Here is a 17,740-nt window from a genome sequence, read left to right on the forward strand (position 1 = left end):
AATAAAACAATGAAATAGAGTATACAGTATTTATTTCACAAAATGTATAATATTTTTACAAATATAATTACTAAACTGATAAACCTACAATAATTACAATATAAATTTAATTATTATTAATGTAACATTCGTACATATTCTAACAATTACAAACAATTATCGGTATGAAGAGGAAGAAAAGGAGAGGGGAATGCCGTTGTCAAGATTTCTATTATACTACATATTATACCATTTAACAAAATAATATTTTCAATGTCGCACATGTGTAAAAGTACACAACTGTCTGCTCGATATAAATTTACACAATTAAATATCGGATCGTATGATAAACAAATTTCTTCGGACACTTTTTGAAATGTAACTGATAAACTGCTCATCTCCTCCGGTTGCTCAGTTGAAATATTCTGAATAATTCGAATAAAGTTTATCCATTCTTCAATGTCAAAGGACACGTTGGTTTCATCTTCACAGGTGTTCACTATTCTAACCATAGGTGTACAGTCTCTGACAACACTTAATCCACACTCAATTTCATATTGGCAAACATGACTGAATTCGTGGGTGGTGCAAAACAAAAGATGTTTTTCTTTCTGAATCTCTACTTGAAAGTTCCTCCACATGCGATCCAACTCGGCATTGTAATTGATGCCTTGCTCCGCAATATCCACAACTGTTGTTCCACAAGAGTCCGTAAAGTTCATCTCGTTGTCTTTTTCTTTTTTACGTTATCTATTATTACAATTTTATTCACTATTTAGTCTGCACGGACCGAGTTTTGAAACTCTACTAAACATACATACACATACACAAATAACGAAATCTCACCCAACTAACCCCCAGAAAATTGTACAACAGGTCTCGACAGATCTCAACATGTCTCTACAGGTTACTCTACAACGTTATTTTTGTCAATCCATTCTTCTTTCTTATAACCCAACTATTTGACGAGTAATAAATTACCCCGTCTACGTAAAACCTTTTCGATTAGAAACAGGTCAGGGTGTTTTGTCTTTTGCAGTTCTTGTTCATAAAAACCACCATTGATTATGGTACCCTCAAGATCTTTTAATATGTACGTTCTCGGATTGCTGTGCACCACTTTGAATATCTTGAAAACTTCAGCGGTCCAGTTTGGAGTGTATCCCTTTTCAGACACATGTTTTGCTTTGCTAATTCGTACAAAATTACCAACGGAAAATTTTCCCTGTCCCGTCCATATTTTAATGCCAGCATACACATCTCTGTATAAACGTTCTTCATTTTCCTTGTTCACATTCGACGGTCTCATTTTAATTGTTCGATGCACTGTATTGTTATAATCCGACACTATTTTAGGAATTACGTCTAGCCACTTGTATTCTCCATTCAGTGAAAAATGTTTATACAATTTCTCCTTTATTGTTCGTATTACACGTTCAGCCATCGCTGCTTTTTTGCTACTAAACGTATTGTAATGATTTATGTTGTGCTGCTTCATCAGTCGCTCGAATGAACTGTTGAAATATTCTGTGCCCTGATCAGTTTGAAGATTTTTTGGTCGTCTGTCCGTCAGTATTTTTGCAAATGCTTTTGCCATCTCGGTCCCCGTCTTAGATTTTAATGGTTCCACCCATAAATACTTTGAGAAACAATCAATCACAACCAGTATGTATTTATAGTTTCTATTGTATTTGGCATACTTGTCCAATATTCCAAGATCCGATTGCCACAAATCATCCAATCCTTTAACAACGGTTTGTCTTCTTGGAAAATTTATACGCATCGGCCGGTGTAGTTCATTTACCAGGTCAATTTTATCGTTGTGGTGTTTGCGATTGTTGTAGTTTTTGTTGTTGTTGCTGCTACCATGTCGAGTCTGTTTAGCCATCTGTCAACTGAAGGGTTTCACTCGCACTTTACTGATTATCTGATTGTGTCGCTGGATCTAATCGGTTCATGAGCCATGATATCCATTCTACAGTTTTATCCAATCTCTCTTTTATAACAATTATTTCGTATTCATGATCCTCAAACCTTTTATCTACATATTCCTTGTTTACTGCGTCGAGAAGGTTCGTGGCTGCCAAGACATTACACAATTTTCGACTTTTACAGTCAATATTTCCGTCTCGAGTAAACTCAAAGAGTAGTAAGACGAGTTTGCAATTTTTATGATCCTTATTGCTGAACTCTTTGCGTGAGGACTGTCCGAACTTGTTCAGCCCCATTCTTACACTGATTAAAATGCATTAAATTTTTTAATTTATTATTCCACTCTCTTTTAGTTCTTCAATGATTGAAATAATCTCATTGTCATGTGCGTTATTTCAGGCATGTTTTGACGAAACCAATAGTTTTAGACGTTGTACCAGTTCGTTTACATCATCCCAATAAACGTATTCGATGGGTTTATTCAACGTATTACAGGGTACTCGTCGTTGTTGCCGTCGTCGTTGTTGTTGTTGTTGTTGTCGCTGTACTTCACATCCTCCTCCTCCTCCTCCTCCTCCTCTACTTCCATAGCCAGTTGATGAGCCCTTGTTTGATTGTTCCATAAGCGGCTTAATCACTTTTCTGTATTTCAGCGTATTCGTGCCTCTTATAGAGCCATTAGGTGCATAATTTCTTCGATGTACATTAGTACACTTTAAAATTTCTAAATACGCTTTTGTATCGTGTCTTGTAAAAAAAACGGGACTTTTTTTAAACAGCAACTCGTAAATGCCTTTTCGTCCGTCGTACGATCGACCTACAATTGTAAAACGATCCAGTTCGGTATCGAAATTAATTTCAGAATTTCCAATCAACCGTCGCTCCGTTTCTATATCGTACTTTACACCGTACGTTTTATCGACCTCCCTATTTTTAGAGTCATTTAAATACAGGTCCAAGTATGCACGAGTTAAAGGAGTGTAGACGATGGTCGACATGTCGTTTGTGTTATCGTATGAACCATCACTGTTACTGTTCTTGGACAAAGTTGATTGTTCCGGATCGTAAAAAATTTCATCTTCAGATTCTAACTGTTTGGAAACGTCATCGTCGTCATCGTCGTCGATTTTCTTCAATTGTGGTGGGTCGCTGTACAACTTTTGCTCTGTTGTTGCTGGTGTGGTCTGTTTTGTAGAATTTTTAAATTTGGCCGTCAATTCAGTTAATGGTTTGGTGATTGGGGTAAATAGTTCACCCAACACTGCTTCACTATCCAATTTGTCTTGTTTAAGTAACTGGTATTTTTTTCGTATGTTGCGGGATAATTCATCGATTTTACGCATAACCTGAGTATTGTTTGACGACATTGTCACGACTGTTTCCGTTGTATGTTAAACTTACACTTTTATATATTGATCAAATCCTTTTCGGAAGCGTCCATTGTCCAGAGGAAAATCTTTAATAATCACTAAACAACCATAATTTTCCCTCCAACAGTCGCAGCACAATTCCTTGAATCGTTCGTACGCCATGTCGGGAGACACATGTTCGTTGTACACATACTTTAAATTTTTCTCGTCCTGTCGAAATAGCACAATTACATTGCTGTTGTCGCGAATGAGTTGCTTGGATACACTGGTGTATGTTTGTGCTACAAACATGGCATCGATATTCTTGTGTCTACACATGGAGTAATACTCGCGAATTTTATTCTGTTTTTCACATATAACATCGTCAAATATAAATACCGAATTGCATTTAGCTTCCGACGGTTCAATCAACTCATCCTTGTTACTAAACTGAAAATATTCTATTCCTTTGATACGATTTAAAACGGATTCGAGCAGTTTGTACTTTGGCTGATACAGAGTTTTTGAATATACGTAAATATTTTCAAAACGTACTCCGTTCGGATCGTAAATTAAAGCCAGTAATGCATTTGTTTTTCCACAATTTGAAGGTCCAATAAACAGAGCTCTGAATGAGTTGGGTAACAATTCACCATGCCTTCTGTTTTTTACACCTGTTGCTGCTTCGTCATCAAGATAATCTAGATTTTCAATGGGTAACTTTTGACGCTGTTGTATGTACTGCATGATTGGTTTGTCTTACACTGAAGCAGTTTAAAATTTTGACTAGGTATATAAGTATTTTACAAAGGAATAAAACAAAAGATAAATTTACAGCAAAAAAAAAAAAAAATTATTGTTATTTCTTGAGCAACTCTCTTATAATGCCTAACATTTCAATTGTACATATCATAAGTTTATCGAAACTCTCTGGTTTACATAAAAATTGTAGACAGTGTGATGGATTTATTGCCTCTGAAGAATCGGACATCGAAGATAAGGACGGTGATGATGCGGTAATGTGTGAAGACAACTCAGCGTCTAAACCCATCAGTTGATTGCTTTCGTACACTGCCCGGAATATGTAAAAACATTCACAAGTATCGGGTCCCTCGACAGTCGTTGGATTAGCCCAAATACATGATTCAAAATGTGTACCAGAAGATTCGGTGTAAATCTCGCGCACATTAACAACCTTCTCAATTTTATTTTTATACAGTTCAAGTCTATTGATTTTTTCCCGATCTATACACGTTTGAATAAATTCTTCAATTTTTTCTAAGGTGTACTTGATGATCGGTGACAGCGACGGCACCGATGACGACGACGACGACGACGAAGAGCTCGGTACCGATGACATTTCGAAACTAAACGTTAAATATAGACGGTTAATTAATTTATAGAAATTCATTACAAATACGGAAATATGAAAACATAATTTAGGTGTAGGGTTTATGTGTTACGACTCTGTGTCGAACCGATAATGATAAACTGCTCTGCCCTATTTAGGATTGTTGATAATCATTAGGCAATCATTAAAATAGTTTTCTCACAAAATATTTTTGCCACCCCAACATGTGGTTGCAATCTTATCAATCACAGCAGGTTGAAGGATATTTACAACCCTGTGTCGAACCGATAATGATAAACTGCTCTGTCCTATTTAGGATTGTTGATAATCATTAGGCATTCATTAAAATAGTTTTCTCACAAAATATTTTTGTCACCCAACATGTGGTTGCAATCTTATCAACCACAGCTGGTTGAAGAATGTTTACAACCCTGTGTCGAACCGATAACGACAAACTGCTCTGCCCTATTTACGATTGTTGATAATCATTAGGCATTCATTAAAATAGTAATGATACCTCACAAAATAGTTTTGGAATTTTTCCATCGTTCTGAAGAGGATGGTCAAGGGGTTCTTGAATAACAACGATCTCTATTACATTAGTTTTTTTTATTATGATATTTTTACTACTCGTACACACAATTAATTTTACAATACATTTCTTGGTGTAATTATTCTAACTACAGGTTTATATTTTAAATTTCTAAATCTAAACGGATTTTCGAAAACATCCCGCCAGCAATTCATTGCAACAATATTTTCACATTCCTTGTTCTTGTTGATGTTGCTGTTGTTGTTGTTGTTGTCCGCCGGTACGTCGACGTCGACAGACTTGCTGGATTCCATGTGTTTGCTACTGTTGTGGACGTTGTGGTGTTTACACAATGAAATATTTTCTCGTTCTATTCACATTGTGATGCCGATATCCAACTTATATTTAAGTCACAGTGCGTACAATTTCACTTAGCGGTAGATACTCCAAAACACAATCGTGCACGATTACGCAATATGCCTTTGTTTTCTGGGGAAATGCGACCCTCGATTCAATTTCCAATTTAACATCTATAGTGCCCAGTTTCAGTGCTGTATTTCTTTTGGAGCAATCAATAACAAATATGGTATTATCCTTAAACGTTGAATAATCGAGTAGAGGTTGCTTTGCTTGGGATGCATCGTGTTTGAAATTGTTAAAAAACTGAGTATAGTTGTAATGTGATTCGGTATAACTGTGTTTGGCAAAATTCAAACCCTGTCGTTCAGCTGGATAATATTCACCGTTCAACACGACCCGTACTTCCGATGCGTTCATATTATCAAAGACGGTCGTATCAACCAAATCATTTTCTCTTTTGTCCGATTGAAAAGCAACAATTACAAATCGTGGACTCTCCACAGCTGTACATGTTTTCACACCCCAAATCTCCTTCGTTGATCCAGTTGTTAATTGTGGCAGTTCATGATATTCCCATCTTCTGAATGGTAAAAGTATAGGTTTATCATTTTTTATCGAATCCAACAGTTTTATTTTCAGCATGTCATTTGGAACAACAATGGGTGCTTTTAGACAAATGTTGGTCATTTTGATGATACCTGAGGTGGGTGCTGTATCTTTCAAGGATTTACACACAATAGCATCTAGATCGCTTCGAGATCTGACCAATCTTAAGGTGTGTTTACCAAATTGAGCTAGTTTATAGTCGATAAATAGACCAAACAGATGATGCAGTGGTATTCTTAAAACAAACGTTGACTTGTTCTTGGTCGTAACTAGATTGTTTGGGTAACACCATCCTGCCGTACTCAAAATATTGCTATCCATTTGATTGTAACAAAGATATCCTCTAATGTGGAGACGACTTCCGGTGTACGAACAGAGTCCACTTCTTTTCCGTTTAGTTCGTACGTGATATTGTCAAACATAAATGCACCAGCATTGTTGACCAGTGAAACTTCACCTTCACCTCCATCTCTTCTCAGCTCCCCTTCAATCACAATTGCCGCCTCGTGCATCAGTACCCAGGAATCCCTCTGGTTTATGGAGATTTCAATAACGTCATTATTATTGAACGATTTTATGTATGGGTAATAGGTGCGAGTTTCCATTTTTTGAATTGTTTCGTCGTACCGTGGTTTGCGGTAGACCTCGAACACCTGATTGTACGACGACATTGTAACCCAGTGATTGTAAAAACAATACGTTGTCTAGAGTCAAACGTTGCTTCTGCCTGCGCTTCTGCTTCTGCTTCTGTTTCTTCTTTTGCTGTTGATAATTAAGTTGATTCACACACGATGCCGGTTTTTCATATACTGATGGATTTGTACTGTTGTTGACCGAATTATAGTAATCGAAAGTCAAACCCATTTTACGTGAGTTTTTTCAATTCCAATCGGATAATAATTTCCTCCCCTCGGAAATTAACAGGTTCAAAATTTTGATCCAAAATCTGCAGTGAAATGTTTGAAATTTGATTTCTGTTCACTACGGGGAGATAGATAATATGTCTTGGCGTTTCGTCAATCGCGTAGCCAGGATTGCTGTCCAATGCAAATTCGTAGATGGTGTGTGTCGGTCTGTCCTTGTAAAACGCACCCGTGGTAATGTTACAGTCGATATGTAATGTTTTCACCTTTACGATATCCACAGGTAAGTCAGATTCGTAAAGTGTTCCTGTTTCTAGAAGTTTTGCCGAAAAACCCAACAATTTCCCAACAGAAGACGGTGTGCTGAAGTCAATTGCAAGTGTTTCGCTATATATTTCGCACTTGAGGGTGTTATAGTTAGGTTTTATCGATAAAATCTTTCCTTCCGCTAACTCGTCTTGAATGGAATCTTGAATAATTCTCTTTCGTAAATATTTTTCAATATCACTTATTTCATATGCACCCTCGGGGATTTCTATATATCCGATACGATTGGCTAAGTTCCGGTAGTTAAACGTATTACAATTTGAATCAATATTCGGAATACTGTTGTACGAATGAAATCCAATTAATGCGAGCCCGTACTGTACTTCGGGATCCAACTGAATAGGATTTACAAAATCGATATTTAATATGTGGTTGGTACTTGTAAGAGTAAATATATATGACATTGCTCTCACAACGTTTCAAATAAGACTGAGTAATAGTTTAACTCACTGCTTATTTAACACAAAATAATAGAAAACGCAACAACAATAACAACAACAACAACAGCAATTGTGGATGCGTGTGTGCGTGTGCGTGTGTGTGTGTGTGTATGTTGAAAAGTTAATGTATGTAAAATCATCATCAAATAAAACTCAATTAAAATTAATGATTTTTCTTTATTATTATTATAGTATGACAAAGTATTCATTGTTTTATATTGTATAAAAATTTCAAGCAGTAACGACCACAGCCGCTGCAGCGATTTTTCGTAGTGACTTGCTACCTGGTTTTATGTCGACCGATTTTAAAATCTTTTTATCGATTTTGTCGACAATGTCTTTCTTGAATGAAATTTTTGATTGGTGTTGTGTGCGATGACCCATTCCGAGCTTCCTTTTTATCTTCATTCCCGTTGTTACAAGCCACGCGGCTGTTTTTTCACCCAAATTAGCGTTCTTGGATTTTACACGGTTCCACGCCTCGTTTTCCAAAACAAAGTCTGCCTTGTGTCTATCCTACAGCGATTTATTTTCCTCGTAGGCAATGTCGTGTCGTTTACAGGCTTTGTCCAACTCGTTGATACCTGTATCACCTCTCGCTAGTCGTTTTTTCAATTTTGTACCAGGACCACAGTACTGATAAAATGGTAGATGTAATTCAAACGGTACATCATATTTATCACCGATGTTTTCAAACAGTGAGGTAATTGAAAAAAAAAAACATTCAAATTTATTTGTAATGTATATTTTTAATATTAAATTTTTTTGCATCGAGGGAGACGGCTATTCCCCTCGCTGTTGCACTTGATGAATCCGCAATGATGCGGAGCCGTCTAGCCTCTATTTGGAGACCAGCAAGTGTCGCCGCAGCCTCAACGGCGCGGCGCTCTGCCGCTTCGGCTTTGGCTACAGCGGCCTTAGCCACCGCCTCTGCTGCCACCACCTCAGCGTCCTCCGCTGCCGCATCTGCCTCCGCCTCTCTCCTTAATCTTTGGTGACGTTCACCCTCGCGACGTCTAAAGGCCTTTCTTTCCCCACGAGTGAGACCGTGAGGTGGATACCGGATGATCGGCAGATTCTCCATCCTTGTGTAAAAATCACGTTTGTCCTGACTGACATATTGCCAATGATTTTAAGAATTAAATAAAAATTCTAGACTGTCTAATTCTTCAGAATACAAATGGTTTTAAAGAAAATACCCCACTCTGGAATTCACTGTTTACACCTACACCTTGTTGTCAACCACTCACAAGTAACCATCCACTCCCACCAAATAGATAAAAAGAAACAACCACCACCTAATGAAGTGAAAAAATCACCACCCTAGAAGAAACGCCCCCACATTCGAAATGTAATGGTAGGGATGGTGGTGGTACAGGGTTTTATATTTAGACTCTTCTGCTCTCATTTTCATATTCTTACATCAACCATCAGTTTACTAACACTGTTGACTGATATTTGAAAGAATAACTCTGTTGATCATCCTCACGAATATTTTTGCTCGTATTTTTATTTTATTTTTGACTTCTACTTCATCTTTTTATTCTGCTATCATGGGTAAGTTGTTTTTTTTTATTTTTTATTTATTTGTGTTTATTACAGAAAACAACGCATTCCACTTTGTAAATGATAATGATGATAATAATCTTGAATCTTTAGACATCATTTTATACGTTATAGATGAACTTGGCTTGACACCAAACAATGGTAAATTGATTTATAAATATATATAGGAATACAGGCTATGGAACTGTGTCAAAGAGCGGGTGTTGATATTCCCGCAGAGGGTGCTGGGATTCAAGAGTTGCAGGCATTCCGGCGTGCTTTACCCAACTACAGAATTACAGTATTCAAATACGGTGCTGGTGGACGATAAGTGATTTTTAAAGGACAAAGTGAGGGACCAACTCTTAATTTACTACTTCACAAAGGACACAACAACGCGATTGTATCGTTAACCTCTGCGTTTTCCTGTGATTACTACTGCGAAGAATGTAATCTTCCCTACAATACACTCGTCAACCATCGCTGCAGTGGAATTTGTCCGTGCTGTCGTGAATCACCACTATGCGAGGATGAGGAAAAAATAGAGTGTGCGGATTGTCATCGTCACTTCAGGAGCCGGAAATGTTTGGAAAATCATCTACAGATTAAGAAGACATCCAACGTATGTGCCGACTTGCGAATGTGTCAAAAGTGCTCTAAAACGGTCGATGGAAAACGTAAGCATGAGTTTGATGAAATTTTTTGTAAAAACACCATCCGATAAATCAACAGTGTTATATTCAGTCAAACACAAAGGAACCCAGCCTTACCGATTTATTATTCATTTTTTACGATTTGGAAACACGACAGGAAACCATTAAGACCGACGGCAGTGCAGTGCATGAAACCACATTGTATGTATTTAAATTGTCCGCCACACCGGTACAGGTCGAGTACACATAGTAGGAAGAGGACTCAAAGTTGTCAGATTTAATCAGGAGCAACGGAAGGTATTCGAGTTTCAAATTTCACCGAGATTGGAGGAGGTAAAATGGATACCATGCGAAATCGTTACGGGGCCACCACCATTAAAAAGACTCGACTTTGCAATCTAGGATTTTAAGTTATCGAAAAGTGGGAATGTAACTTCCGCATCTTATTAAAACAGAGTTGTGAAGTGCGTGATTTTGTGGAAAACGTGTTGGCAACATCACCATTGAATCCTCGTGATGGTTTTTATGGAGGACGAACCGGAAACACTGTTACATACTACAAATGTAACAAGGGTGAGCGCATCAAATGCATCTACGTATGCTTGTTGTACCCGTTCGTGTGCAAGTACGGTCGATTTCCTATAGGACACTCTACAATTCATATAGGATCTGCAGCCCAGGACATTGATTTATTCACCGTAGATGGCATGGTGAAATGTAAAATTTTACCACCCACGTAACTGTACCAACCCGTTCTCCCCATCAGGATGAAGGGAAGTTAATGTTCGCCCTTTGCAACAGCTGTAGTGAAAGTTCGTAACAACATGAGTGTTGCCATATGGAGGAAGAGCGGTCGTTCACCGGGACGTGGGTCATTGTAGAAGTACTTAAAGCTTTGGAAAAAAGCTACAGGATAGTGGAAGTGTTTGAAGTGTGGTCTTACGAAACGCGTCAGTACAACCATGCGGCGGGCCAACTGGGTTTTTTCACAGAAATGATTAATAAATTCATCAAAATTAAACAGGAAGCTGAAAAAGTGAAACTAACACTGGAACGCATCGAAAATAACCATGGTCTTCGATCCCTCGTCAAACTAATGTTGAATTCGTTCTGGGGAAAGTTTGGACAGTGCGAAAACCAGCCCCAAACAACCATCGTCAACGATCCTCAGGAGTGCTTTGATCTCCTTGCGCATCCGTCGAAGAACGTCAACAGTATAACTCCTGTTAATGAACAAACTGTTGTAATCAACTACATAAATTACCATTGAATAATTAATATTGTATATGTATGTTTTCTGTTTACTTTAGAAACACGGTTTTTGCACCAATCAACGACTGGGATTCGAAAGCAACAACGAAAGACAGAACTTTTTCACCTCTTTTTCATGTATCGAAATAACAAAATGTATAATAAATTGTAATATAAATGTACAATAATAAATTGTAATATAAATGTACAATAATAATAATAAATTGTTAACTTATTGATATGTAATAAAGCATAATTATAAATTAATTGCATTTTCATTCACTCTTGCGTCTTCCTACACTTTTGGTCTGAGGTGGCCCACGACTCATACACTCGTGACGTCACTCATACGCTTTTGGTCTGAAGTGGCCCACGAACGGGTAAAAATAAATAAATGTGCGCATATGCTTCTTCCTTCGCTTTTGGACTCAAGTGGCCCACGAGGAAAAGTAAACAAAGGTGCGCATATCATACACTCGTGACGTCACTTCTACGCTTTTGGTCTGAGGTGGCCCACGACTCATACACTCGTAACGTCACTTCTACGCTTTTGGTCTGAAGTGGCCCACGAAAGGTGCGCATGTCATACACTCGTGACGTCACTTCTACGCTTTTGGTCTGAGGTGGCCCACGACTCATACACTCGTGACGTCACTTCTACGCTTTTGGTCTGAAGTGGCCCACGAAAGGTGCGCATGTCATACACTCGTGACGTCACTTCTACGCTTTTGGTCTGAAGTGGCCCACGAAAGGTGCGCATATCATACACTCGTGACGTCACACCTACGCTTTTGGTCTGAGGTGGCCCACGACAAGGGTGGCGCTTGCCCACATGCCGACAAAGGCTATAAACCATCACAAACAGATGAGTGGCGCGTGCCCACATGCCGACAAAGGCTACAAACCGCCCCAAACAGAGGGGTGACGCGTGCTCACTTGCCGACAAAGGCCAGCAACCACCCAAACAGATGGGCGGCACGTGCCGACAGGGTCGTGATGTCACTCCTACGGTGTTCGTCTCAAGTGGCCCACTGGCGCCGGAGGGGAGGGGGGGAGTCGTGACGTCACACCTACGCTGTCTGTCTCAAGTGGCCCATATTCTACTAATTTGCAATCGGCTTTCACTACTACCCCATAAAAGGGTATTCAGTAAACAGGTAATTAAGAAAGAGATGAATAATAATTGTGATAAATAATAAAAATTTGAACCGATGAGGTTATAGAAATTTGGAAATATATGTTTAAAATAAGATTTGTCAAACGAAATATTTACTACTACTACTACTACTACTACTAGATAATAATGTCTTTGTAATGTTTAAATCAATCTAGTATTAATTTAAAGAAACTGAAACATAATAAGGTTGGAATGGAGAAAATTTTAAATATTCCATGTTTTTTGTTAACAAAAACAGTTATAGACTAGTTATTTGTTAATTTTAGTAAAATTGAGATAAAACCGATAAAATTTTATTAGAAATATCACATGAAATAAATAAAAAATTTGTACTAGTTAGTCTTTCATTCTATATTATAAAATTTTGTATCTATATTAATAACATAATATTAACATACCTCCGAATTTTTTGTTTCATTGGGTTTGAAAATCCCATGTAAAAATTTGTACATGTACTCATACGCAAACCAGTTTAGTTTAAAAACGTCTGCAGTTCCTGTGCCGGTTCCAGTTGTTGTTTTTACTTTTTGCAAAAGTTTCCTAAAAGTTGCCATTAATCCATCTTTTTTCTTTTTAAGTTCCGGCACAGTAAATTTCACACTTAAATTTGTTTGAATCCTTTTACAACTATCGTGGAAAAAATTTCTGTTTTTATGATTTGGGTCCTTTGGATTCCAAATTGCTGGTTCTCCTTCGTAGAGTTCTAAGAACTCTTGGACCAGTTCATTCGACCACTCCATTTTGAGAAATATAAAACAAATAACTTCCAAATAATTAAATAGATAACCACAAAATAATACACGGTGCACACGGTACGAACTTCTTTACTAAACTAAACCAAAAGAAAGTTTAAGCCGAAACCCTCGTCAGTCAGTACTTATTTACAGTCGGCTGCAGAATGGCATTACCACCCTAAGGTCCAGTTTCATTTGCGGTCTGAATATGAGAGTGTGGTGTGAGAGAGAAGGATACAGCAATAATATACTTGTACAAGTGAAACAACAAATTCGTTGTCTTGGTGGGCTGTGCTATACCATAAATTAACCCCAAAAATTCAATGAAGTACATAAGTATTTTTAAAGTAAACATCTTGTAAGGTGAAGTATACAAATACAAATATTATAAAATCGAATAAAAAAGTAACTATTTCTCTTATTTTATTTATTTCACATTTCTAATAATAGTAATTTTTTCTCAATTCTACTAAAATTAACAAATACTGATATGTCACTGCTTTAGTTAATATCCAAAATTAATATTATTGTATAAATGTTCTACAAATTATTAAGTTTGTGGCGCCAAAAGCTTCACTTCGAAGCTCAACGGCAGATGGCGTGCATCCTCGACGCAGTAAGCGTCTTGCGTCGCGCGCCACTTGAGCTTAAAGCCACGCCGCGTCCCTTCTTCCCCGAACTCTCGAAGACGACGGTCGTACTTTTTTTTCTCTCGCAATTTGTTGTTGGTTATGTTGTTAGGCTCAATAAAGAGTCCTGTGAGTTAATCGTGACTTATTTACTTGTTCGCCCTTTCCCTTTTTCCGCATCGAGGGAAAATCGTGTAAACAGTAAAAGTTAAAATAAATTCAAATTATTTTATTATTTGTGATTTAGTTAAAGCAATATTCGTTTCCTAAATTTGAAATATATAAAATTTTAATTATTAAAGACATATTTTTATAGTAACAAAACAAAATATAATATACAATAAAATAAAAAACAGTTTTTTAAACCATTTGTCAAATAAGTGTTGTGTCGGTATAATTGAATTACATCAATAGAATTATTTCAGCCAGAGTCTCAAAAAATTAGGTAGACATTTTGTTTTAATTAATATGTAATTGTATATAATATTTAATCCCAATTATGATTACAATTTTTAAATTCTAATAAAAGTAGATATCTATATCTACATTCTTATATTTTATATATCGATTCTAATAGATTTCACTGGATTATTTAAAATTTTCTCCGTTTCAACTTATGTTTTCAATTCATTTCATTATGATTAGATTGTACAAAATTTTCATTAATTTTGTTTAAAAATACTAACGATTACTAACTAGTACTAGTGGTAAATATTTCGTTCGACAAATCCAATTTTAAGCATATTTTCCAAATTTCGGTGGCCCCTCATTTAAATTTTATAACTTACCGCAATTAGTATTCATCCTTTTTTTACTATATCTGTCCCTTGTGTACTGGGCAGAGCTTATCGATAACGGGTCTCATAGGATTTTGTTTCCAAAGTGGTAATGCCATTCTGCAGCCGACTGTACATAAAATACAAAAATTATTTAAATTATTTTATTTATTACATTTTCGTAGAACGAACGCTACTGGGCTAAAACCATAAAATAATTTATCCATAATAGTTTATCCGAGCCTTCCGTGGGAATGGGTCAACTTGTTAGGACAAGCCGAATTTGCGACGCTCATTTATCCTTTGACTCGTGTTACATTTACCGACAGTAGACGGGAAAGACGAGCCGAGCCGAGTCTAGACGAGCCTACTCATTCCCACGACTCGTGGATTGCCAAGTCACGAGCCAGGTTCGCCGAGTCCCGCGCCGTGGGATTCCGGCTTTACGGGTCCATATCATGGTGTCATATCATTGCAATAAAGTATCATCCGAGTAAAGGCGAAGTGTACCCGTATGCGCCCGAAGTTCTCGTGTTCCCATTCAAAATTATCGCGCGAAAGGTAGAACGGCTCGTTATTTAAGGTTTATATTTCGGGAGCCCGGTTGCTAGTAATTAAGTGTTGCCAACAGTTAAACATGTGGATTCTAGTCAATAGTAGTTCTGAAATCATTCGTAATGCAACTTAACCTAAATTTAATAAACAAATATAAATAGAGATTAATTTCGACGGTATATATTTAAGGGATTGTAAGTACTACTTTGAACAAACTGTTTGACAGTAGTTGTCAATGAATAATATGCGCAACTTAAAATGTTTTTAAGAGCGGAAGTTACTAGAAAAGGAATCGCCCTTTGTGCGCTGCCGTCACAAAATCAAATAAACATTCAGATCTGCAGTTACACTTCAAAGGCTATATTCGCTTGCGACGAGTGTGTTATTGCAACAGTTCGCATCATTAAATTTGACAAATTAATAATATTGCTTGTTCACGTTATGTATTTTGAATCGAATATTAATGTCTAAAACTTTTTTATAGTTACAGTTCTTATTGTTTAATTCGTATAATAATTGTTGTCCTAATTCTAATATATTTATTCTAGAGGTATTTTACTTAATTATCATATTATATGTTGGTAATTAAGAATTATACACTATCATACGATAGTTTTTACCATATCGTATTCGTATTAAAAGTTAAATGTATAATTAAAATAAACAGATAAATTCAAAAATAAGAATATATTAAACAATACAAAATATTAATATTAAATGTCTATTTGAACAAAATATATTGTAAAATATATATAAATAACAACTTAAATGTAACATAATACAAAATAATTCTATAAATAACAACTAAAATGAAACAAGATATATAAATACAAAATTATAAAATATAATTGCTATTGTATTAAAAAGGAGGAATCTTACATTTTAGTGAGGTTGGATGTTGGATTTACTAAATAAAATGTCCCATTAAGATAAGCTATTTTTAATTAAAAAACTACAGTCTCATAAGCCATAGATGTTTTGAAAATATTTTGGAATAAGTAATGTTGATTTTTCATTATTGGTTTAGTAATATTTTTTTTATATTTTTTACTTTATATTGTTTATTTTTGTTCATCAAGATACATGAAATATATTGTAAATTAATTAATGTAATAAATAATTCAAATATACTATTTGTTTAAAAGTTTAAATACCACCCAAAAATTCATATAATACAGTAATATATATATTAAAAATACAATAATATATACAGTTTAAACTTTTTATTTATTTATTTTTTGTCGTATGGTTAATTGTTAACCAATCACATTTTATCATATAAACAAATATAATAAATACGATACACAATAGTAGTTTTGATTAATCATTAGTACATAATCAAATATAAATAGAAATTAATCTCGATGTCACAGATGTATGTGTTAGGTCAGGTTAGGTTAGGTTAGGTTAGAATTTGTTGTACAAACATGGTAGAAAATGACCTAAGTTTGACCATTATTGTTGTTATTAAAGAATATTATGACTTCAAAACTATGTCATGTCATAGATCAAACATTTGTTAATGCACGCCCAAAATGTGAAATAGATTGATTGCAAAGTTTTTGAGATTTGTTCCAAGTCGTCGACGGTGTTTGTATAGAGAATTTAACACAAGGAGACGCCGCTCTTAAAGTTTAAAATTTTATTTATTATAATCACGTGACATTCTATGAAGAAACATGTGTGTTAATAATTATTAATTGACAAAGTTTTTTCATGTATATAAAGTAAAACATTCATTACAATGCTAATAAGAATACTCAAAATAATTTTGTAAGGTTTAATGGTACAATCCATAAAATAAAGAATATGTTTCTATCCATAATTAAAAAGGTTAAACTGCTCCTATTTTCCGTTAAAAACAAAGAACATAATCCAAAATGTTCCACATTTTTGGATAATTTTAAAACAGGTAACAAATATCAATTAACTTTTTAATATATCCTGAATATACGATAATAATAGACATATATTTTAATTTTATATACGTTTGTTGTATCACATATATTTACAAGCCTGTGTGTAATTTTTAATATTTTAATGTTCGAATTTAAAATGTAGAGATAAATAATTGCATTTGATTAATTTGATAGATTTGAAAATTGATAATATATGGATATAAATAAGATATAAACAAAATAGAGAAAAATTCACGAGATATTACCTACCTTAATATATATATATATATATATATATATATATATATATATATATATATATATATATTCAAGGAAATTGTGACATAAAATTACTTGGTTATGTTGTGTTGTTAATAACTAATTTGTTTCAAAATTTGAAAAATAAAACACTTGCTATTATAAAGACAAATTTATTTATAAGTTTGTAGATATTTCACAGTTTGTAGATAATGTTTTAAAAGTATTCAAGTTCAATATTTCTTTATTAAAATTATTAAACAAATTTTTAGTCTGGAGTAGTTAGTATTAAAATAACTTCATAAACCGTGTCATTAATTTATAAACGAAGATTCTTCCTATGTTGACATAAACAATACTTAATTTTACTCCAAAAAAGATTTATATCTGCTTCGCATATTACAAAATATCTACGCATTTCCACCAGAATTATCAAGATTTGTATATTCTACGGTTTGCTATACTGAACACGCAGTTTTTGGTCGACAGCCCCGGTCCAAATCCGTCGCGTCGCTGTTCGCAGAA

This window comes from Aethina tumida, chromosome 5 (genome assembly GCF_024364675.1).
Source record: "Aethina tumida isolate Nest 87 chromosome 5, icAetTumi1.1, whole genome shotgun sequence".
Lineage (NCBI taxonomy): Eukaryota > Metazoa > Arthropoda > Insecta > Coleoptera > Nitidulidae > Aethina > Aethina tumida.